This window comes from Stenella coeruleoalba (assembly GCF_951394435.1).
Source record: "Stenella coeruleoalba genome assembly, chromosome: 13".
NCBI lineage: Eukaryota > Metazoa > Chordata > Mammalia > Artiodactyla > Delphinidae > Stenella > Stenella coeruleoalba.
The window spans coordinates 34675111-34698499 of NC_137159.1; the positions used below are offsets into that span (position 1 = coordinate 34675111).

Here is a 23389-nt window from a genome sequence, read left to right on the forward strand (position 1 = left end):
GGAATGAACTAAAAAGGATCCTGATTTACAATCTCTACTTCCTGTTCATTAAGGAACTAGTGATAACTTTTAACAAACGTGACTAGAGGAACCATCTTTTAGCCTTTTCTCCCTGTCCCAGATCTTACTGTTTCAAACCTTCAGCATTAAGATGGCTGTTTTTTTACAAGTCTCTTATTAGTCACAGAAAAAATAATGGTCTTTCTATGTGCATTTGCCACTTTTTAAGAACTAAAACTTTACCAACTTACACCTATGAAAAATTCTTTCAACACACTCTGCAAATGATTAGTGACAGCTTGACTACTTGTCAATAAAATGGCGGCATGATCCTTTAGCCCTGTGTCTCTCAAACCCCAGCTTTTTTTAACCTGCCTTCTTTCTACCTTATTCAGTGTCTTCTCTGCTATGAGGTATTGGGAAGCACATTTTAAGTCTCTTTTCATGGAAAGAGTTATTTGCTGCTTGAAGTACCAGCTGAAAAAGATCACCCACTGCATTGCACCATATCACCTCCTGTGTTACACTTGAAACTCACCCCTGGCACTCATCACTCAGAATTAATGCAGGGAAATAATGATTTAATTATCTCCTGTTCAATATTGTGAAGTTTCTGCTATTTCTCTCAGGATAGAACTGCACCATAAGAAGAAAGCCCTTTGATGGCCTGGGGTTTCCTTGGGTTGAGAATCATGTAAAATATTGGCCAAGAGTTTTCCTCATCTCCTCCCTTCTTTCCGTAGCTTAGTTTGGAAAGCACATTCTCTCCGCCCCACGGCTTGAGACTAAGGAAATTTGTCTCCAGTATTTGGATTATGAACAGCTTAATTATCTGCAACTGATTGCGCTTGTCTTCGTGAAGGTCTGTGGGTAATAGGAGCACTGCTTTTTCTCTGCCCATCAGACCATGACTGAAGAGTTGTTCAATAACTCATCCTTTCTGGTCACTTCCAAACAAAGGATTCTCTCAGGAAGAAAAATTCCTAAACAAAGTCTCCCTCAAAAAAATTCAAGACCGTATGATTTGACCTCTGGGTCTGAGACCAAGATTGTGTAACTCTAGGAAAGGCAGCCATGAGCAGTCTGTCTGCCACACATTTGTCTCTTCAAAAACAGAATGGTCTACAATGTGATGGGGAAGGCCCACACTCCATTGCCTGAATTCTTCCTCAAGCTGGCTCACAGTTACTCTCTCAGGGAGAAAGGATCAAAATATTAAAACAGTTTGACACTTTTCTGTGATGTGCTACCCTGGGGTCCTTGCATCCTTGGAGGCAGATTCCAGAGGGTCAAACAGAAAACAACCTAAAATGGGCATCATCAGGATTGTAAACTAGTAAAAGATGATCCGAGCCCTCAGTGAGCTGCTGTCATGCAGCCACGTGGAGAGCTGGTCACACTGACTTGTCATCAGGGCTCTGGAGCTGTGGGTCTCCAGGACTGTGAGGTCACAAATAGGGCTGTGTCAGGGGGACTTAAAGGTGGACCTAATATCTACTTTCTATCAGGTCATTTCCTGGAGTTTCAGAACTTTCCACTGTAATCAAAATGATCTGATAGATTCGAGTGACTTTAAGAATCTTGTGTCCGACCAAGTTCACGAGGCACAGAAGAAGAATTAACCCTTTTTGCAGAGAAGTGTTCATGGAGAATTCCTCTGGGAGAAGAAGGAGGTCGGTGCTCCAGATACACAATAGACAAAGCAACTAGATGCACTATTTTTCCATGGATGCTTGAGGTCTACACTTACTGCTCTGACTCAATAATGCTTCCTCTTTAATACTGAAAAGGGTCCCAGTTTGGTAGGTGAGTTATATGGTCACCCTAGTTAAGTGATATTTGGATATTATTCTCCCAAAGGAATGGGTTCATTGACCTTGCACATGGTTCGTCAGGCAAATCGCCTGTTTGTGTAAGAAGAGCTATAAGTGAAGCCTTCTGTTAAAGCAGCGCTGGCTACAAAGTCTAAAAGAGAAATTCCCACCCAGCTAATCAAACCCCAATGTGTGAAGCCCCAAGGAAATGGATGCCCAAGGTTTCTGAGATGAAATTTGTTCAACTCACCTTTCGCTTCCCTTTACAACATGAACATAGAGCCAGGGAATTCTGATAAAAGGGATAGCTGAAGAGCCATTCATCACCTATTATCTCTAGACCAGGAACAATACACAACTCTAAAAGTAAATGGGAAGAATTGGGAACACCGCAGATTTGTGGAACAATGAATTCCATTGTTTGAATACCCAAATCCATAATTGTGGCACCTGTGCTGTTTCTAGCCAAATTAATGAAAGAAATGCCGTTTGGTGTCATGTCCAATCCCCTATCCCCCGCACCCCCCCCCCCAGAACGCCCTCTGATGCAGGTACATAAAGGTCTTGTAACAGAACTTTCCTGTCTGAAGATGACTGGTATCAGCTGAGAGTTTCTTATTTCAAAATATACTTTGAGTTGATACATCATAAATTTTTATCATTGGACACAATTCTCCATTTTATTGGGTATTGCACTGATATTAAATAAATAACAGGTTAGTATCACTAGCATAAAAGGAATCTAACTTTGATCTCAAAGTAAAATATGAATTTTTTATAAGACTAACACTCAAAAAAAATTCAGGGAAGGGAGGGGTGAATGTCCTACAGCAAGAAATTAAAATTGGATACCATGATGTTTAAAAAAAAAGGTTTTATTAACTTTAGATTAAACAGACATGAGGTATTCAATTAAAATGATTTCTGAGGTTTTAAAACCATCATGTTCTGTGATTAATATGGTAAATGTATGTTTGATTGAAATATTAAGCAGAAGGGAAATAAATAACAGAGTTTTCAAAATATATATTCTCATTAGTAATGCAGGTCTGAAGTAAAAAGTCCAGTAAAAATATGGCTTGCTTCTAAGAGATGAATAATATTATTTACAGAACTCTTTTGAACAAGTCAGGATGTTCTCATTTGCATATGTAGCCTGATTGGTGAATTATGACCCAGGATTCCAAATCACTGTTCTCTAAACTTGAGCCCAGAAACATACCATGTAGGCCAATCTCCTTTCTTCTGCCTGTTTCTCTCACTCTCTCTACTATGAAGTCTGGACTTGGGGGTGGTGGTGGGGGACATCTGGATGGAGTAAAGATTACAGCTTCATCATGTGAAAACAACTGGGTGAAAAGCAAAGGCATTTGTCAACTGAGTATTTGGTGCCATGTAGGGTTTTAAATTATTTTTAAAGTCCTGTCTGACTGGATTTAATCCATCAATCCACTTGAGGTTTTTTATTATTATTTTTGACTATGTAAGTGAAGACCACAACTAATGTGGGGAAACAAACACTAGGAAGAGAAGAAGCAATGGTCCAGTTCAAGAGGAGAGCCGAAGGGAGGAGCAGCAATCAACTTTTAGCTGTAAACTTGCCTCTGAATAGGCCCCACAATCTCCAAATAATATGCGATACACATATAACTTTAAATGTCCTGCTCTAACACCAAGCAGCTATTAAACTCTGAACAAGTCCATATGACCTCTTCAGTTTTTGGTGACCCGACCCACAAAATAAGGGCATTCATGCACTTTTCATTCAACCAATATTCTCTGAGCACACACTGTGGGTCAGGAACTGTAAAAGGCCCTAGGAATTGAATGCTGAGCAAAAAATGGGCACAGCCTTGTCCTCATGGAGTGACCCCTCTAAAGGAAGATATGGTCGACTGTGAAACAAGCACACAGACAACTGCAAAAACTGCAACTGATCCAAGTGCTACTGCACAGAGGAGCAGGTGCTGTGAGAGTCTACAACGGAGGAACGGCCTCATCAGGGAGGTTAGGAAGAGGCGTTGAGGTGAGATCTAAAGGTTTAACTAGGTAAAGTGGAGGTGGAGGGTACTGCCCTCAGGTGGAGGGCAGGATAGTGAATAGCATGTGCAAAGGCCCAGTGGTGGGAGGAAGCAAAATAAATATGAGGGACTGAAACCAGGCCAGCGTGACTGGAGCCCAGAGAGCAAAGTCGAGTAGGATGGAGATGAAGCTGGAAAGGTCAAGTAAGGGTCAGGCCATGCACAGCTTTGAAGACCATGTTACACAGTTTGGATGTTTCCTAAGAGCCACTGGAAGGTCATTGAGGAGTTTTAGACAAAAGGATGATATAATCAGAATTGAAACATTCACTGTGCCACACAAATTCCCCTTCAAAAATGAAGAATCTGTTACCCCAGCTGCTGAAAGTACTGCCAAGCAGTCCTCAGCTGTCCAGTCCCTTCAGAAATTGCCTGAACCGCAGAGCCACGGTGACCAAGGTTATGTCCTTTTCACCACCAACCCCTTCCAGCCTGACCAGTGCAGGGGTATAAAGACGAGGCCTGTTGCTCTCAGCTTGGGGCAGCTCTGAAGGGTCATCCCATCTTCAGAAGTCCCCACAGTGTTAGCTGAGGCTTCAGCTGAAACTTCACTGCAGCACCAACTTCTCCCTCCGTCCAAGCTCACTCCTTTCCTTTCCACAAGAAACACTACCTAATCAACTTCTTGCATCCTAGTCTCCATCCCAAGTCAGCTTTTTAGGAAACCCAACCTGTGACAGTCTGGAAGTAACAGGAGAATGATCCAGAGAGGGGTTGGTGGTGGCAGTGGCAGCCCAAGTAGATAACTAAAGATGGAGGTAGCTGGGTATAGGCTGATGGAGAGAGTCAGAGGGAAAGTGGGCAGATCTAGGGAGACATTTAGGAAGGATTTGGTGATGAAGTGGAGGTGGGGAAGAGTGATGGTGGAGAGTGAGAAAGCAAGGGTGATGTCTTGCTCTCTAGTGTGTATAGCTGGGAACACTAAAAAAAATGTGGTGTGAGTGAAAGAGTACAAGTTTCCTCTTGGCACTTGTGGAGCTGAGACATTGCAGTAGAGTTTGGAAGAAGGGCATTGACTATAGACTCTAGATCACTGGAATATGTGTCTAGATCATAAAGCCAGCCATGAATGTGGATAGAGGGAACCATTTAGAGAAAGAGGATATACTGCAAAGAGAAAAGGACATAGCTCTAGGCCTATGGGATTAATCTCAATGTCCTTTCCAGTTTCAATAGTCTCTATTTCCACACCTCCATGAGCTCTAGAAGCAGATTTCATAACGTTTTAGAAGTCATCACCTGTTTGAGAATTGTGCACAATTTCAGGGGGTCCTACACCTCTAAGCTTATCCCTAGACCCCTTAGTAATTCAGTCTCCAGGTCATAAGTTCACACTCTAGAGAAAGCCTCTGCTTTTGTAATCCTATCATTTCCTCAGTGTTTTACACAAACTGTGTTTTGATGTTTTAAGGCTCTAGCTGAGAGCCATGTTGATGGTCCAACAAGGATTTTTAAGCAACACCAAGTACATGAAATACCTGCATTTCCTCACCATGAGGCAGAGGTGGTACCTATGCTTATCGACAGTCATATTCAGGGTTGCCCTGGTGCAGAGGAAGAGTAGTGGGTTTATGCCACAGAACAGGGATTGGCAAATCTTTTCTGCAAAGGTCCAGATAGTAATTATTTTAGGCTTGTGGGACACATATGCTCTCTGTCGTGTATATTACTTCTTCCTTTGAAATACTCCTTTCAAAATGTACAATAAAATCCACTCTTAGCTAATGGGGCATAAATAGATTGTGGGCCACCACTGTAGTTTGTTGACTCCTGCCATAGAAGACAACCAACTCGGCAGTGAGACCAATTAAAACTGCATCTCTCCTCCCTTGAGCATCCTAGCATTTGAACTTGGAGATAAATAGTCTTTAATCTTCTGAAACCTCTATTTTCTCATCTGTAAAATATATAACATCTACCTCTTTGGGTTGTTGTAAAGCCTAGAAATGAAGACTATTCAGTATCTACCCATATACCCGGCATGAGGAAATTATCTCATTAATGAGTATAATGGGAAAGACTACCTTGTTTCTAAAATTTTCTTCTGCATTAGAATATCCTGATAATAACAGATTCCCCCCCGCAACCCCACCCCTGCCCAGGTTACACCTGAAAACATGTTTTTCTGGAACACATTAGTTATCTGCTTACCCTGCTTGTCAATGGCAGAAAAATCCAGCTCCTCCCAGATCCTAGCCACTGCTGACATGGGAGTGGAGGGGAGACCTGGAAAAACGTCACACATGCTGTCACTCCTTGTTTTTGTGCCTTCGCCTGATGACTGCAGCCAGATCTAACTGACCTGGTCCACCGTGTTGCTGCTCTTGCCAAAAAAATGTCACGTGGCCCATACTATTAGCCCCACACTGGCTCTAGTATTTGTTGCTCAAAAATTCCACCCATCAAGGCAGAAGGTTCCTCTCCAATCTACACTGCATGAAGGCACTTATCTTCACAGATCCGGGCACACTGAAGAGGGATTGTCCCATGCCATATCACATGGAATCTTCCCAGCTTCCACTTAAGGCCACAGGAGTCCAAAATCTCTTCCCTCCTTCCTATCCCAAGGGGAGTGGTCTTAACAAGCCTTCCAGGCTTGTTTCACCCTCTGGGGAAGCTTCATTTCCCTTCCTCCTTTCCCCATGAACAAATTCTACCGTACGTCCTTTCACTTCATTGGACTACAAATATTACAGCAGCTGCCCTGCCTGTTCCTTTAGATCTAGATCATATTAGGTAAAACCCATAACTGCATACTTTGGAAGGGCAAATCCTCCTAAAGATTTCTGTGAATTCCTAGGAGTAGGGAAACCAGATTTTTATTCTCAGGGTCACTTCAGTCTGTGAGTTCTTGCTTTTGCATGTACCTCATCGATGAAACTGTGAAACTCTTTTTTTTTTTTCTCTTTACACACAGGTACACAAATATACTCACAAAATATATTTGTGTGTCTAGTGGATGTGAATGAAGGTTTGGAGAAAAAGAGTTTTCACTGCAATAATGAGCATGATCATGATTTTAAATGAAATATTAGACACCCCCATTCTTCAAATGTGCTTTGCCCCCTTCCCATGTAGAAATCTCACCAGCTCTTTATCTCACAAAGAACACAGGTTCTTGTAGCATCTTCTTCCCTCCACCACACTTCTCTACCCATCTATTCTCATCTCTCCCTTTTCTCTCAGGAATAAAACACAAGTTTCTCATGCAGAGCACTTCAAGGACCTTTTTTTAAAATCTGGGCTCCCTTTGAAACTGTTGCCCTCAGAGTCTCATCTTCTACCCCAAACAGCTTGATAAATTATTTTCCCCAAATAATGAGTTTCCTCTCTGAGTGATTATGCCAGTAGCTAAAATAATAAAAATTGTCACTCTCTTACACTTACGTTGTCTGGCTGGATTACACCTTTAGTTTTCATTTTCAGCCATTAATACTTTAGTTTAAATCAGTTAATAAGATGAATTGAACAGAGCAAGAAACAAGAAAACAGAACTAAGAAAAAGTGCATTTTCTCCGAGGGAAGAAGGCTAGGGAGAAAGCGCAGAGGGGAAGGTCTTTGGAAGTGCGAGGGTATAGATCAGACAAAATTCAACAAGAATGTACTGTGGGGGGCAGGTGGGGAAAGAAAAGCAAAACTATACACAAGAAGATGGGAGAGCACAGAAAAGGAAATGTATCTATTTTGCCCGGGGCAGGACCTCAGTTTAGGTGTTGCGTAAGTATAGTAAAATCCTTTGGTAGAACACACATTCATGAGGACAGGGGAGTTCCTCCTTTGATGTGGAAACAACTATTGAGAAAATCCATGACTCCCCTGCCCAAATCTCCTGATGTCATAGCTGCTCTGCAAGCCTGTTTTGGCTCTGCCCTGCAAGGGTGTGAGGACCCAGGCGATGAGGGTTGGAATGTGATTGAGTACTGAGGCTCTAAGTTGTACAACTCTAATGACACACCACTGGGGTACAGGGGGCTGGGGGATAAGGCGGAGGCCATTTTTGTGTGTTATTTTCTGGAGTCTGCTTTGGAATTTTCCCATATTTCTCTCTACTGAACAATAGACATTATCATTTTCATATGTCCTGAAAGTTGAAGCAAGATGTGGAAGATTCGATTGTTGAAGAGCAGTATTCTCTAGCTGCACTCTTCAGAGATTTCCAGCACTTTTGGAAAATGCATCACCCAAGAGTTTAGTCATTGGTGGTGTCTTATTTCTAGGGATGGCCTGATTTCCAATGCACTCTCCCACCCCAGTGGATCTGCTTGGCTGGGGAAGCTCCCACTGGCTTCAAGTGGTACAGAGAGTAATGCCAATATACGGAAGAATGAAGTCAGACTGATGATGAGTTTCTATCATCTTCCCTAGGTCTGTGTCATCACTGCAGAAAGTGAGCTGCTTCTGGGAAACTGATATACTAAGAACTGTTCAAAAGACCTAGGAGCTGGATCTGGAATTTTGACTGGAAGGGGTGTTTCATAGCTAAACATGGTGTCCAGTCAGCTCTCATCTATTTTCTGAGACAGTACTGACTTCAGTTACCACGTGTTCTATTGCAGCTTTGCAATTCCCTTCCCAACACTAAACCACACATACTAGTTAGCAGTTTGGCTCAGAACAAAAGTCATATTCACCCTTACCATAACCTTATGTAAAAACTTCTATCTTCTCTATTATTATAAAGCGAGGTTTGGGGAAACCCTTATTTGTCAAGCATTGAATGTCTTTTTTTTGGACTCTGAAGATTTTTGCAGACAGCAATGCCTGTCATGTGGCCCAACAGACCATGCTCCATTCAGATGTTGCTGACTCACGGATCTCACACATCCAAGATTAGTAGATGGAATGTAGGAAAATGCCTACAGCGGCAGCCAGACCCTTGCTAATGAAACCATGGCAGTGACTGCATGACTAGAAAACCAAAAGTTCATTTATTTTCATGAAGCTTTCATCAGACATTTAGCAGAGAATCTGGGGTGAGAGAAGGGAATGAACTGAAAAAATAGGCAATGTGATACCCAGACAAGATTCCTAGCTGGGGTCCAGCAGAGCTCATGGGCCTGATGTATTCAAATCGACCATTGACTGAGATGTCAGAAGGGCTTCAATTTTATGGAGCAATTGGTGCTATGCTAGATGGAAATCAATACCTGCAATCTAAATTTTGCATTCTGCGTGTTGCCAGTAGAAGTTAGATGTCTGTTTCTCTTTCTTGGACTGATTTTCTTTCTGCAATCAACATAATGAGAAAGAAAATAATGCTTATAAATGAAGTCAGCATATAGCACTGGCTGAGCCGGAGGAAGTTGGCAGCTGCAGAAATTCTGTTTTCAGTTTACATTAAGCGGCATTAATTGCACTGCTATGCAACTCAGTATAACTACGGAGTCGTGGATCAAAATTCTGTTCTTATTTAAGGGGCGAGTGTGGCTATTGGGTGCGGAGGCCAGGCCCCCTTGGTCATCTCTCAGCAAAGGCTGTATCTTCTAGCCCTAGGACCTTATTCTAGGCCAGAAGTGTTGAAGTTCATCCCCTTGGCCAAGAAGCAAACCAAGTCGGGAACAGCACAGGGGCACCTGGTCTACCAGGTAAGCCAAAGCCATTTCCTCTCTAACCCAAAGAGTGAGGTGTGTGGATTGTGTCTTAAGCCAGAAACCTTTCCTGTAGGTCTTAGGGCTGGCTTTGAAAATGAGGTCACTACCAAGTTGAGATTTTCTGATTTTCCTGTTAAGTCTAGTAGCATTACAGGCCAATGCAACATCTAACAAGAATGGCCAGTCTGTGGTTCCACTTGTGAATAAGGTGAGACAGGCTCTAATAACTCCTGGCCAGGTAACGGGAATTTCTCAGCACATCCCTGCTAACCAAGATGTCTTGACAAGAGAGAAAGAGTGGTATTTTAGCCTCCTTGCTACCATTAACCAGCTATGGGGCCTCAGACAAGGCAAACTGTTAACTCTCTGACCCTCCCACCGGTGTTTTGTAAAGTGGAGATAGCTTAGCTGCCAAAAAGTAAGGGCCTAACTTAGTAGAACTCTAAGTTCTTCTCAGCTCAAAATCTGGGGTCCAGGTATATTTTTGGTATGTTTCTGAGGGTGGAGACCTTGATTTTATTTCATTATCCTCAGTACTTGGGACATGGCAAGAACTCGTTCATGATGGATTGAATAAATAATTAAATAAGTATAATTATAATGTTCAAGAAAACTATATTCTTGCAAATAACCCACAGTGAAACTACCCAATTTAACATATGTTTTGGCAAAGAATGAGATTCAGCCAGACGGTTCTGCATACCAAGGGGCCCAGCCAAGGGCAGAGTTTTCAGAAGCAATGAGGAAAAAGTGAACAGATGGGGACACTCCTACCTTTCACAGAGCTTGCGAGCCTGGGAACACAGGCAAGTATGCAGTTACTCCCAGAAAAGCCAGGCTGTCTTGTTTGTGCAGATTAGTGAAGACTTAAGGCTATCAGAAATGATCATTTTGTAGGTATGAACTTGCCTCCTCCCTCTTCAAATCCCTTGAAACAATGGTCCTATAACATCAGAAGAAAGATACATTAACTCATTCCAAGATTATGGGCAACTCTGTGTGATTTCGGTACAAGACCAGCAAGGATAGATGGAGACTCCTCCCTGATGCTCAGATGCAGTGCAGGTCCTTGGAGCTATGATCTGATCTGTGGAAAGAGGAGGGGATCCTGTCCCAGGGAGCACTCAGGAGGCTTGACCATCAACTGAGAAGCTACACAGGGCCCAGAGAAGTCTAAGGCAGTAGGGTCCTGTCAGGGGAAATGAGCTTCAGCAGACGGAGGCAAGACATCAAGGTGTATTTCAACCTATTAGTGACAGCTCAGTTATTGTGAGGCTTCCTTGGGGACCCATTTTATCAGCTTCCTACCACAACTATATTTGGGGTTATGTGCTTCCTGTGTTAATAGTCAGACATGCCAAGTCAAGCCTGCTGCATACAGGTTACTCTGACACCAAGGCACCTGGCCTAGGAGGTGAGTGGGGACTGAAATCCAGGCTGGTCTCCACTCGCTACATCACAGGACGCAGTCCTGGGTGTGTTCCTCAGTGGGATACCGTGGCTAAGTCACTTATCCTTGGAGCTGCATCTGCCCAGAGGAAATGTTTCCTAATTTGTCAGGTCAGGGAGTTATGTGCCGATTAATCTCCACTTCCTCCTCCCCAGCCAGACCCATTCATTGATCTTCTCTGCCCTGTTCTGTGCCCCACATGGTGGCCCCTACACAAAGCATCTGAGACTTTCTTACCTTCTGGCTGCCAGTGGGGTTTGGCCACCTGGAATCACCAGTAGGAGATGAGACACCCTCCCTTGCACATGCTCCCTCCCTGACCCCCCGTGGTTCTGACAGTGTTTGTGGTCCTGCTGGGCAGCCTCTCCCACACAGCTCTAGCTCTCATTGGGGTCTAGCAATGCTATTCCCTCCCTTGTTCTTTTAGGCCTGTGGGTAATAAAGGCCCTCACTGTTGCTAGCCCCTGGGTGCCTCATCAACCCTTGTGGGTTCCCTTCTCCCTGGCCACACCTCTGTAAAAGGCCCTTTTATTCAATTCTGTTCAATTAAATCCTTTTGCCTCCATCTTCTCTTTCTGGTTGGAACACTGACTGATAGAGGGGACCTTTTTCTAATCTGCACAGATGGACCACATAGGCTAGCAGAGACCACAGGTGCAAATAGCACTTTGAAATTCAAAACAAATATTTACCATGTCACCTATGTAAAATGGTAGCAATTATCATAATACTTATTTGATAGGGTTATTGTGAAGATTAAACGAGACATATAGAACGGTTTGCATAGTGCCTGGCACAAAATAAGTGCTCAATAAGTGGTAGTTATTTTTCTTAACGTGTGATCATTGGAAATCCCACGTAGCCTTCAGTGTTCACTCAGCTCTCCCTTCATGCATGAAGCATCTGCTGAGCACTGTAGTTCCCACAATGACTGCCTTTCTCTAAATTTCTATCATATTAATTGTCTATAGAATTAATTTGGCTTCATATACTTTCATCCACTGTTTTTTTAATATCTACTATGTGCAAAGTACATAATTCAAGATATGTTTCCTTCCATCAATGAGAACATGGGCATAGAGAAAAACATTTATTGAGTATACACGGTGTGTCAAACACTGTTAGGCACTTTCCATGTCCTTTAAATTTCATAACAATTCTATGAAGTAAATACTGTTAGTCCAATAAAATGTCCAAGTCTCCTGGGCAGTAAGTGGTAGGGAAGGGTTCAAATATGTGTCTTTTTGCTGCAAAGCACTAAGAACTCTTCAGTCTATTAGACGAGATGACATATAACCAAGTAACTATAATTCGAGATAGTTATATGCTGCCTTATCATTAGGAAAATTGTGTGCTAGAGATGGACAGAGAAGATGGGCATTAACTCCCTGCCAGGTGTTTATCCAATACCATTAAAAGATAGAGGCTAAGCCCTGGGATGTGGAAAGAAACACAACCAATCCTTGTTTGGAGGGAATTAGATTCTAATAACTGAGCCAGACCCGTGGAAAGATAACCTTAACATAATCTGGAAAATAGTGAAACTATGATTGGGTTTGGAGAAAGCTTCCTGGAAGAAAGAGGATTTGAGCTATATCTTAAAAGATGATTCAAGTTAGCTCGTTGAAGAAATAAGGACAATACGTTCAGGTAAAGGGAAAAGCGTGAGCAAAAGCTCTACCTATACAGTTAAATACGCTCAGTCATCTGTGCACATGTATTTGACATGTTGTTATTGTCAGTGACCTGAGGATAAGAGCTATGCCTCCTTTCCAACCTTGTCCTAACACCCCATTCAACTCAAGGCTGAGGGCACAGGAGGAACTCCACAAAATCTTTTGTTTGAATGGATGAATGCCTTACTCTCCTCTGGGAGATACAGAAGGAATAAGTGGTACCGCTGTCTCCCTGATTTCAAGGCCAATGCCAAGTTGCTTCCAGACATCAGAGTTGAAGCACATAGCTAAAGACAGGCAATATTTTTAAGTGGCAGAGCTCATCATTGGTGTAACTGGAAATGGACTCCAGGTTGGCTGGTGTTGTATTGACGTTAGCACACCATTTCTCTAGATCCAGCAGCCCTGGTGTCTAAAGTACCCTCAAAGCTAACTTCAACACATTCAGGAGACAATTTCAACAGAACCTATGAAGGACATGAATGCACTTCCCTAATTTCAACAGGAGCAAACCAGAAACATGTGGAAAAACACTATGTTCAGATGACTTATTTATAAATCTTCTCTTTCCTCCCATGAATATATCCAGTCATCATGGCCTTTGATCATTTAGAGTATTAAATAACCTCAGTCATTAGAAGCTAACTTTAAATTGTACTTGAAAATTTCTTTGACTTTAGGGGGAATTTCATTCTATAATTGTGCATTGTTCTTATTTCTGATGCTTTAACAGATGAAAACTGTCCATAGGAGATAATTCAGCAAGTTAGTTATCCCACTGCCAAGCAAAACTAAAGTCCGTATCAGCTGTGAGAAGATAATTGAATTTGCCTAAAAATGTCATTTTCAGAATGGCTTATATCACATATCAAAATTATTTTAAAATCTTAACTAGGTCACTGTGGGAACCTGTATAAGTGATGTGCAGCTGATCTGCAGTTCTGAAAACTGAAGCTATTTTCTAATGCTATGTATTTTTTAACTAAAGTACTAAGTATCTCATTCAAGTGGCAATAGGCGGTTAATCCTCTACAAAAGTTCTTGGATGTATTCCTTGTAAATGCTAATTATTAAGAAGAAAATGTTACAGGGTTTCTTAGGAAATCAATACTTTATTATGTAATAATTGCATCTGCAAGTTTAATGTTCTCCATAAGCCCCAGCAAAATGAAAAAGGTCACTGGGTGAGATGGTGCAAATGGTCCTTGCCTGACCTGGAAAATCTTTGAGAATTTGAGGCCTAGTAAAGTGCCGAGATGTCATTAAAATATTTTCACAAGTACAACATTTATTATGGAAACCAAATTGCAAGAACATCTGTCTGGATGACACTTTGGCCCAAAGTTGGACCTAAACCTGGTAACAGTTATAATTGAAACTGTGGCTTCATTTTTCTCCCCAGATCTTTGATTTTTCCTTTGCCTCACAGAGCAATTTATTTCTCAAAGCTACAGCAGTTAACTTTTGTTTTCCTAAGCCTTCCTGGGCAAAAATCCCAGCTCTTCCAGTTTTCAACCAAGAAGTTATGGAAGGCAGGAAGGCAGGGAAGGAGCCCTCGAGGAGACAGAAGAGAGCTCAAAATCACTCTTCCAAGAATTTCTGGGTCACTGTCTAATTGATACGCCTATTGGCAAGCCTCAGATTTAAGTTTCTTCTGAGTTCACAGGCAGTTCTTATTCTGCACCCAGCCATGTGTGAAGACTCAAGGCATTGAACATGGAACCCCAAAAAACCCAGCCAGTTCCACTTAAAGCACTCAGGCTGGGGAACTATACCATAGCAAAATACCCCAAACAATTGTGTTTCCATTATGATCTTCGGCCTAGCATTTATTATCATTTTTTATTGCACACTTTTAAAGGCAACGGTCCATTTTACTTAGATCATTAATTTGCAAAAATCATGAGATATGAGCAGAGATGGTGTTTTTTATGGGCCATGCTACACCTCTATAGGACCCCAAAGGAAATGAGGTGTGGGTTTTAGCACATTATAGGAAGAGGCCCTGGGACCACAAGCTCCATATTCTTTAAGAAACAGAATAGACCAAAGTACTTGCACAGGAACGGTACAGCTGGATGAATGGAGAGATGCATGAATAATGGACAGCCTGAATAAATGAATGGAGAAAGAAGCAATAGAGGGAAACTCTGACCAGCAGTGAGGCGTAGGCGGAAGACCCCTGGACGCAGAGTCTGGAGATCCTGGGTCCACATATGGCCAGTCACTTACCAGCTGTTTGACTGCTGTCAGTGAACTTCTCAGAATGTACCTCACCTTTGCACCTGCAAACTAATAATAATAATAATACCTATTTCGTAAGACTGGCAGGCAATGGAGCCCCAAGAAGTCAGGTCATGGGCTGCAGAGCCAGACTGCCATGGTTTAAATCTGAACTTCTCTCCCTTGTTTGCTCTGTGAACTTAGGCATCTTATCCCCTCTATATTTGTGTTTCCTCATCCACAGAATGGGGATAATGTACTAAACTCCTAGGGATGGGGGTGAGCATTGGATAAATTAATACCCATAAAGTGCCTGGAAGAGTTTCTGGTACATAATAGGCTAGATGCATTACAATAATATTACTATTTTTGCATATATAATAGTGTTACATAGATACACTTTACATTATGTTAGTTATCATTATTGTTATTATTATAGTTAGGATTATATAAATTATGATTCTCAGTCTCAATCAAGAGGATCGAGCCTAGCCGATTTAAGTAGAAAAGGATATTAAGAAGGTCATAGAGAATCTCCTGGATAGTCAGGAGCCCAGGCTTGTTTATTATATAGTCAGAACCAAACAGTAATAAGATCCAACTATATCCCAAAACTGTTATAGTGAAACACCACTGCCTATATCTCCAGGCATTGACTACCCTTGAGAGTTGAATCCAAGAGCTTTGCTACTGCTATCTGCATACCCAGAAGATCCAATTTCTCTTTGCATAGAAACAACCTCTTATTTCTCCAAGTCACAAATAGGATGCCTCTAATTGGTGGAATCAAGGCGATTTGTCTCTATCCTAGCTGCAAGGGAGTCTGGCAAATGTAGTCATTAGCTTTCCAACCTGCACAGTAGAGAAAAAACTAAGAAAAACTAAGGAAAGCTAAAAGAAAGTTGGAGTGAGCCAACCTAAAATGTCTGCTATAACGATTTTTAAATAAAAGATAGGGTTGGTAGTTACTTTTGATCAAATAAGGTAGAGGTGGAAGATCTTTGATTTGTTTTTCCAAGATTAATTAGGAGCTTCCAAAGATAACTAATAATTATACTTGTAACACTATTGTGTCACATAGGCATAGGCAAGCGGAACTAACCTAATGCTTGGCACCATACCTGTGGACTTGGGGAGGAGAGGAGGTTCCTCCTCTAACATCATTCTTGCCCTATACAGACCAACGAGACAGTCCTTCCTGTATCTTCACTCTCCAGAGGAGTAGATGCAGACTGCATGGTCTGGAAGGGCCTGGGTTGAGGTTTCTCCTAGAGAAGTGACTCTGAAAACTTTAAAGGTACTTTCAAATTACAAGGATCTACGAAGTACTGGTTGCTTGAGGTTATGAGGATTCAGCAAGCAAGGACCGTTATGGACCATTAATGTAATTAATCATATACTGAATCAACAACATGGTAATTACCTACAAGGCCTGTTTTAGAAATTGTCTGAATATGGGTGAATATAGAGAGTCAGGAAACATGGCTTCTAGTTCTCTCCTACCACTGCTGCATATGTGAACTTCCACAAGTTATTTCAGCTCTCTGGGCCTCAATTTCCTCATTTAAACTCTGATCTCCTATAAAGTATTAGTTTTACCTTCTAGAATGAAATGAACGAAAATCAGGCTGGTCCAACCACGAAGTCCTCAACAAACTGCTTAACAGCAACAATAAACTGCTTCTAATTATAACTATTATCTTTGCAAAACACTTTCATATTGGTTTCCTTATTTGAGCTAGTCAACAATCCTGAGTAGATGGACTAATTCTTATGCTAATTTTCTAGTTGGACAACTGAGTCACCAGGAGATTAGCCCAGCAGATTAATCTAGCTGGATGTCAGAATCTCCAGTGGCCTAGCATGTGATCTATCCTGGAGAATGTTCCATGTGCACTTGGAAAGAATGTATTCTGCTGCTTTTGGATGGAATGTTCTATTATATATCAATTAAGTCCATCTGATCTAATGTGCCATTTAAAGCCAGCGTTTCATTATTGATTTTCTGTCTGGATGATCTGTCCATTGCTGTAAGTGGAGTGTTAAAGTCCCTTATGATTATTGTGTTACTGTTGATTTCTCCTCTTATGTCCATTAATATCTGCCTTAAGTATTTCGGGTGTTCCTATTTTGGGTGCATATATATTTACAATTGTTGTATCTTCTAGGATTGATCCCTTGATCATTATGTAGTGTCCTTCTTTGTCTCTTATAACAGTCTTTTTTTTAAAGTCTATTTTGTCTGCTATAATTATTGCTACTCTGACTTTCTTTTGATTTCCATTTGCATGGAATACCTTTTTCCATCCCCTTACTTTTACTCTGTGTGTGTCTCTACATCTGAAGTGAGTCTCTTTCAGGCAGCATACATAAGCGTCTTGTTTCTATACCCATTCAATCACTCTATGTGTGTTGGTTGGAGCATTTAGTCTATTTACACTTAAGGTAATTATCAATATGTATGTTCTTATTGCCATTCTGTTAATTGTTTTGAATTTGTTCTTGTAGGTCTTTTTTTTTTCTTTCTTCAAAGATATGTGCAAGTGATATGATCAATAAGGGATTAATATCCAAAATATATAAACAGCTCATGCAACTCAACATCAAAAGAACAAACAACCCGATTAAAAAATGGGCAGAAGTACTGAATAGACATTTTTCCAAAGAGGAAATGCAGATGGCCAACAGGCACATGAAAAGATGCTTAACATGTCTATCATCAGGGAAACGCAAATCAAAACCACAATGAGATATCACCTCACACTGTCAGAGTGGCTATCATCAAAAAAGAACACAGGGCTTCCCTGGTGGCGCAGTGGTTGGGAGACTGCCTGCCGATGCAGGGGACGCTGGTTCGTGTCCCAGTCTGGGAAGATCCCACATGCTGCGGAGCAACTAGGCCCGTGAGCCATGGCCGCTGAGCCTGCACGTCCGGAGCCTGTGCTCCGCAACGGAAGAGGCCACAATGGTGAGAGGCCCACGTACCGCAAGAAAAAAAAAAAAAAGAACACAAATAACAAATGTTGGTGAGGATATGGAGAAAAGGGAACCCTGGTACACTGTTGGTGGGAATATAAATTGGTGTAGCCACTGTGGAAAACAATATGGAGGTTTCTCAAAAACCTAAAAATAGAACTACCATATGACACAGTAATTCCACTCCTGGGTAAATATCAAAAAAAAAACCACCCCAAACCGCTAATTTGAAAAAATACATGCACCCCAATGTTCATAGCAGCACTATTTACAATTGCCAAGGTATGGAAGCAATCCAAGAGTCCATCAACAGAAAAATGGATAAAGAAGATGTGGTAAATATATACAATGGAATACTACTCAGCCATAAAAAAGAACGAAAATTTTGCCATCTGCAGCAACACAGATGGACTTGGAGGGCATTACGCTAAATGAAGTAAGTCAGACAAAGAAAGACAAATACTGTATGATATCACTTATATGTGGAATCTAAAAAATACAACAAACTAGTGAATAAAATAAAAAAAGAAGCAGACTCACAGATGTAGAGAACAAACTAGTGGTTACCAGAGGGGAGAGGAAAGGCAGGAGGGGCAATATAGGGGTAGAGGGGGGAAAAAGGGTTATTATGGGATTCTATGAAATCAGGTGTGCACATCTTTTGAAAATTGTAAAGCGCTATAGAATTTGAAGACTCTTTCATTCAATAAAAAAGAATAAAACAATAAAAATTAAAATAAAAAAAAGGAATCTCCAGTGGAGCTTTGTAAAGCTATAGGTTCCTAGTCCCTCCTCCAAAACATATTAAGTCACAATATCTAAGAATGGAGCCCTCGAGTCATCATTTTTCAAAAACTTGCCCAGTTGATTCTCAGGCAGCTGTACTGGGCATCCCTAGATCAGGGGTTCTCAAAGCGTGGGTTCCCCAGCAGCAGCAGCAGCATTATTTGTCAGAAATGGAAATTCTCAGGCCCCCTACCCCAAATCTACTGAATCCAAATCTGAGAGGAATCCAGAGACCCAGATGTACACTATGGTCTCAGAATCACTGGTCTAGATTAAAACAGGTGACGTAGCGATGAAGACAACAGACTCTCAAGCCTTCCAATTTAAACTGAATCCCGTCTCTGCTGCTTCCTGGTTGTGGGATCTTAGGCATCTGCCTACTGTCCCTGGCCTTGGTTTACATTTGTAAAATGGAGATGAAGCTAGTTTTCTCTTCATAGGGTTATTATGAGGAATAAGTTTGCTAGAATTAGTTAAAAACTAACAATAGTGTCTTACACAGAGTAAGAGCTTAAATAAAAGTTAAGGTTCTTGCCCAGGAATAAAGCTATGAATGGAATGAAAAAGAGCGGAGAAGCAGCTTAGGAAATGAAATCCTTGGGGAGAAGCAGCACTGGGGGCTTCTATCTAGAACATGAGGCCAATGACCCTGCTCGCATATTCTAAATGACTGCGGGGGTTGGGGGAGAATGTGAAGAACAACTTGAACGAGCAACCCACCTGGAGTCTGGAACAGGCCCTCACTTGTAGGAGCCTTAATGGTGTGCTGAGAAGAGCACAGACCTGTGTCGGCCCACCCTGGGCTGCAGTTTCCTCACTCAAACAACTGAGCTAAAAACAATGACTTGACTTTCTCCATGGAATTGTTGAGAATCGAGCACAGCTATTAGATGTTGTTATATATTTGAAGAGCCAAAGGTCTTAGGCAAGTGTTCAGGATTACCAGCACAGTGTCCTTTCCTAGGCTAAGCTCTTTGGACACTGCACTGGCTCTTTCTGGTCTCTTTCCACTGAGACAGTCCAGTGTAAGAAGATGAAGAACAGTGACCGGAAATTCCACACTTCACGCTAGGAAGTCTGTTAGCTCCCAATCCCAAAGCTGCAGAACCCAGCCATCAGCCTGGGCTGGGCCAGGCCAGGGTGTTTACCTGGTGCAGCTGTTTGGCCTAGGATATAGATAAACATATGGAACACTTAAGATACATTTCTAAGCCAGATAAGTTGTAATAACAGCCTCAAAGGGAAGCCTCACTTGTAAATATCTATTTGGGGACCTTAAAAAAATATCAATCCAGGTCCTGAGCCTGTGTCATAGCTGAGATCCTCTTCTGATCCAAGGCTGGCTGTGTGACTTTTCTGGGACAGAGCAGGCAGAGCAAAGCCCAGGGAGGCTAGTTGCTGCCACAAACATTTGTTCTCTCCATAAAGATGATGACAAGCACTCTTGCTATCGACAGCCTCTGGAGCTGTGAAGCTTCCTCCGGCACACTGGCCTCCTCCTCTCTCTGGCGAAACTGCAGATCCTGTGGTCCTTCCTTCAAGTCCTTCGTCTGGCCCTTCGAGCTATTGCTGGGTACACGGCGTTTCGCTTTACCTGCACTCAACCATGGTCTGATCTTTCTGCTTGGATGACTCCATGCTCCAGAGAGCTTGAGAACTTGTCACCAGAGACACAGCTGGTTTCTTCACATGCTGACTCCGGGAGCTTGGGCAGGAGAAGCACCTGCTGGCGGTTTGCTTCAATGCTTCTTGGCCTCGCCTGTGTGGCCCAGAGGCCTGCGACTGGAACATCTCCCCATCCACCACTGCATGGCCTGTGCCCGCAGTCGGTTTCTCCAACCAGCCCTCGACTGTGCAAAGACCATCGCGTTCTGGGGAGAGCAGGTCCCACCACAGGTTGGCAAACACCTGTTGGTATCGTAACTCAGCTTGCACCAGGCTTCAGTGACCTCCTCTAGGGTCATTTCCTAGTTTCCTTCCTTGACCCGGGGACCCGGCTAAAGTCCCTGTTTACAGAGGAAGCTAGAGCCTCCGGAAACAGGAACCATCTGTCCGCTTCTCCAATCTGAATGAAGTTTTAAATTTGCTGCCTTGTAGATTATTCAGGAATCCAGTCTGATTAGACTTTTACCCAATGGAAATCATTTTCAATACCTGAAACACTCATTAAATTTCTGTGCTCATGGAAACCCATGAGGGGCTGATGGTAATGACAGACCCTGCCCAGCTCCCACCTATCCTATCTGGCCCCTCCTTAGGCCACTGAACCCATGACTGCAGCCTCAGCTTCATGGGACCCAAAGGAACAACTCTGATCCTGGAAAAGTTGAATTTAAGCAGTTCTAACTCAGGACTCTGATGGCCTCAAATCACTTGCTTCCACTGTGGTTCCCAACTTGTGTCCCTGTGTTGCCAAGGCAGGATATTTTTCTTATTTCTGAGACCCAGGCCCCTCTGTGCCCTACATCACGTGACTGGGCCTCTGCCTGAAGTTGTTCCCCAGGCCCTTAGGCCCTGCCCACTCCTGCTGTGCTCTCTTCTTCCTTTCAGTGAAGTCTTGCTCTTGACCCGAGTCTACAGCTGGGGCCCTAGTTGCTAAAAGACTTCCCTGGATTACGGGGCCTTCTCCACTTGACACCTTGCCGTATCAATCGTGACCTGCTGTTGCCTCGTTCTTCTGATGCCATATATTGCCCACAAGCCTGGAGTTCCTGGCACTTGATCTATTCCAGTAGGCAGATCAAAGTTCAGTCCTGGCCTCTTCCAGGCTGCCCTATCTGATTGCAGTAAAAAACAAACAAACAAACAAATACCCCATCATACCCTAAAATAGGACAGTAGATTGCAGGCTTGCATAGTATATATCTCCTGAGCAATCACAGACAGAGATTCATTTTGAAGACATTTACTAAGGCACAAAGTAGGCACTGAAGAGATGCTGGAGGAACCGATGAATAAATGGAGCTTGTCTGCCCATGAGAGATTCGTGATCACTCAAGGAAGAAAGCTCAGATACTACCTTGTGTCCCGAAGGAAGGAATCCTTTAACTTGCATTATGCAGAAGAGGGTCCTGGGATAAGGACAGGAATCGTAATGCTCAGGCTGCTCAGTCAGCCTCAGACTGCAGGTGTCCTTGGAGACAGCCCACCTGACAGGCAGTGGACTCAAGGACCCGGAGATGAGGACAAAATAAGTAGGGAGATGGAGAGATAGAGACAAAACTCACCCTAACCTGATGACCTGATGAGCAGGATTAGAGAGACAGGAAAGCCAGGGGCTCCTTTTCTTAAAGAAAAGAAAGCAATTAACCAGAAAAATAATAGCTCCTACCACTGGTATCAGACACTGGTAGTGTCTCCTACCACTCCTCCAGTTGGTCTCCCTCTGTCTGTCGAGGTACAGAATGATGGGAAGGAGAGTGACACAAGAGAAAGCAAGCAGAACAATTTTCATGTGTCCAGGAGCCTCCAAGGCTGTAGGGAAGGAAGAAGAAAAGGAATCTAATGCTTCCAGAACACTAAATGCTAATCCTGGTGAGAAGCAGGTGCGTGAGAGAAGAGGATTCCAAAGGCTGCTCTGCTTTCAACTCTCACCTGCTGAGAGTGTGGGCAGCAGAAGGAAGGGGAGCTGGGTTCTTTCTGCTCTCTGGCCAGAGATAACTTTATTCAGGTGTTCTGAGGGGGCCATTGGGCAAGGAGTTAGGAACAGCTAAAATGCTAAGAGGTTCCTTTCCCCTCACTGTTCATGGGCATGCCAGATTCTGAGAGATTCCCCATAGCAGAGAGCTGCCAGATAAAATACAGGATACCCAGTTAAAATGTGAATTTCAGATGAACAACGCATAATTTTTAAGTATGAATATGTTCCATGCAATATTTGAGACATACTTATTCTTTAAAAAATTGTATTGTTGATATAAAATTCAAAGTTCACTGGGTACTCTATACTTTTATTTGCGAAACCTGGCAACTACCCACAAACAGATTCCTCACCCAGCCGCAGAGGTGTTTGATGATGTGACCAGCACGGAAAATAGGACTCTGGGCTATGGGGGAGGGGGTGAAATCAGGAAAGTTCATGCTTCTGAGGTTATACACTTGCTGAATCTGCTCCCATTTTCTTTCTACTAATCCAACCCTCTCCATTCCTCACTCCCTAGTTCATATCCCACCATCCTTGACTACCTCTCCCACAGGAAGACATACTACCTAAATTCCCCTGGGGTAAGATACCAGATTGTAATTTTTCTCCAGTGATATCATGTGTGCACATTTTGATTGGGACTCTTCCTTCTACGTCTACTTCCTTCCACACCCACCACGTTCCCCTAAACACATACATCCCACAGCTCGAGGGTCAGGCACACCATGAGGGTTAAATTTTACATTCAGGAGTGTTCCGAAGTAAAGGAACCTCGGAGATCACCTAGTCTCACTCCCTAAATTTGCCAACAGGGAGAACCTGAGACCAGAGAACAGAAGGGACTTATCTAGGAGCATGATGCTTATCAAGCAGAGAGGGACGCACACAAATTCTGATTCACTGGCTTCACTCTAGAACTTTCTACTACGTCAGTGCTTTGTACAATACTGAGCAAATACAGGCATTCTCAGTAAATATTTAAGCAAACTAATGAATTCATAAATGAATAAACTATGAAATCAATGCTTTATGATTGATTTGCTAACTGTATAGTGGCTCTATCCTCAGGGAGCTTCTTGGCCCCTGAAATGGTAAACGTAAGCAATGAAATCCAGCCATCTTTCTGGAAGCGATGTTCTGTGTTTACAG

The 23389-nt window shown here is 42.6% G+C and overlaps 1 protein-coding gene across 18 annotated transcripts in view; it reads right to left on the reverse strand.

Moving 5' to 3' along the window:
- The window catches only part of MEIS1 (Meis homeobox 1), a 964979-nt gene that overhangs the window by 399501 nt on the left and 542089 nt on the right, over positions 1-23389 (reverse strand). Inside the window, exons 1-3 of one of the 18 annotated variants that reach the window (XM_079941534.1) lie at positions 10261-11173; positions 9043-9121; positions 6047-6121 (exon numbers count right to left, since the gene is read on the reverse strand). The exons of 16 other annotated variants lie outside the window; for them this stretch is intronic. The gene's annotated coding sequence lies outside the window, so the exon portion shown is untranslated. Of the gene's footprint in view, positions 1-6046; positions 6122-9042; positions 9122-10260; positions 11174-23389 lie in introns of those variants that run through there. One more of the 18 variants, XM_079941533.1, reaches the window with a different exon arrangement.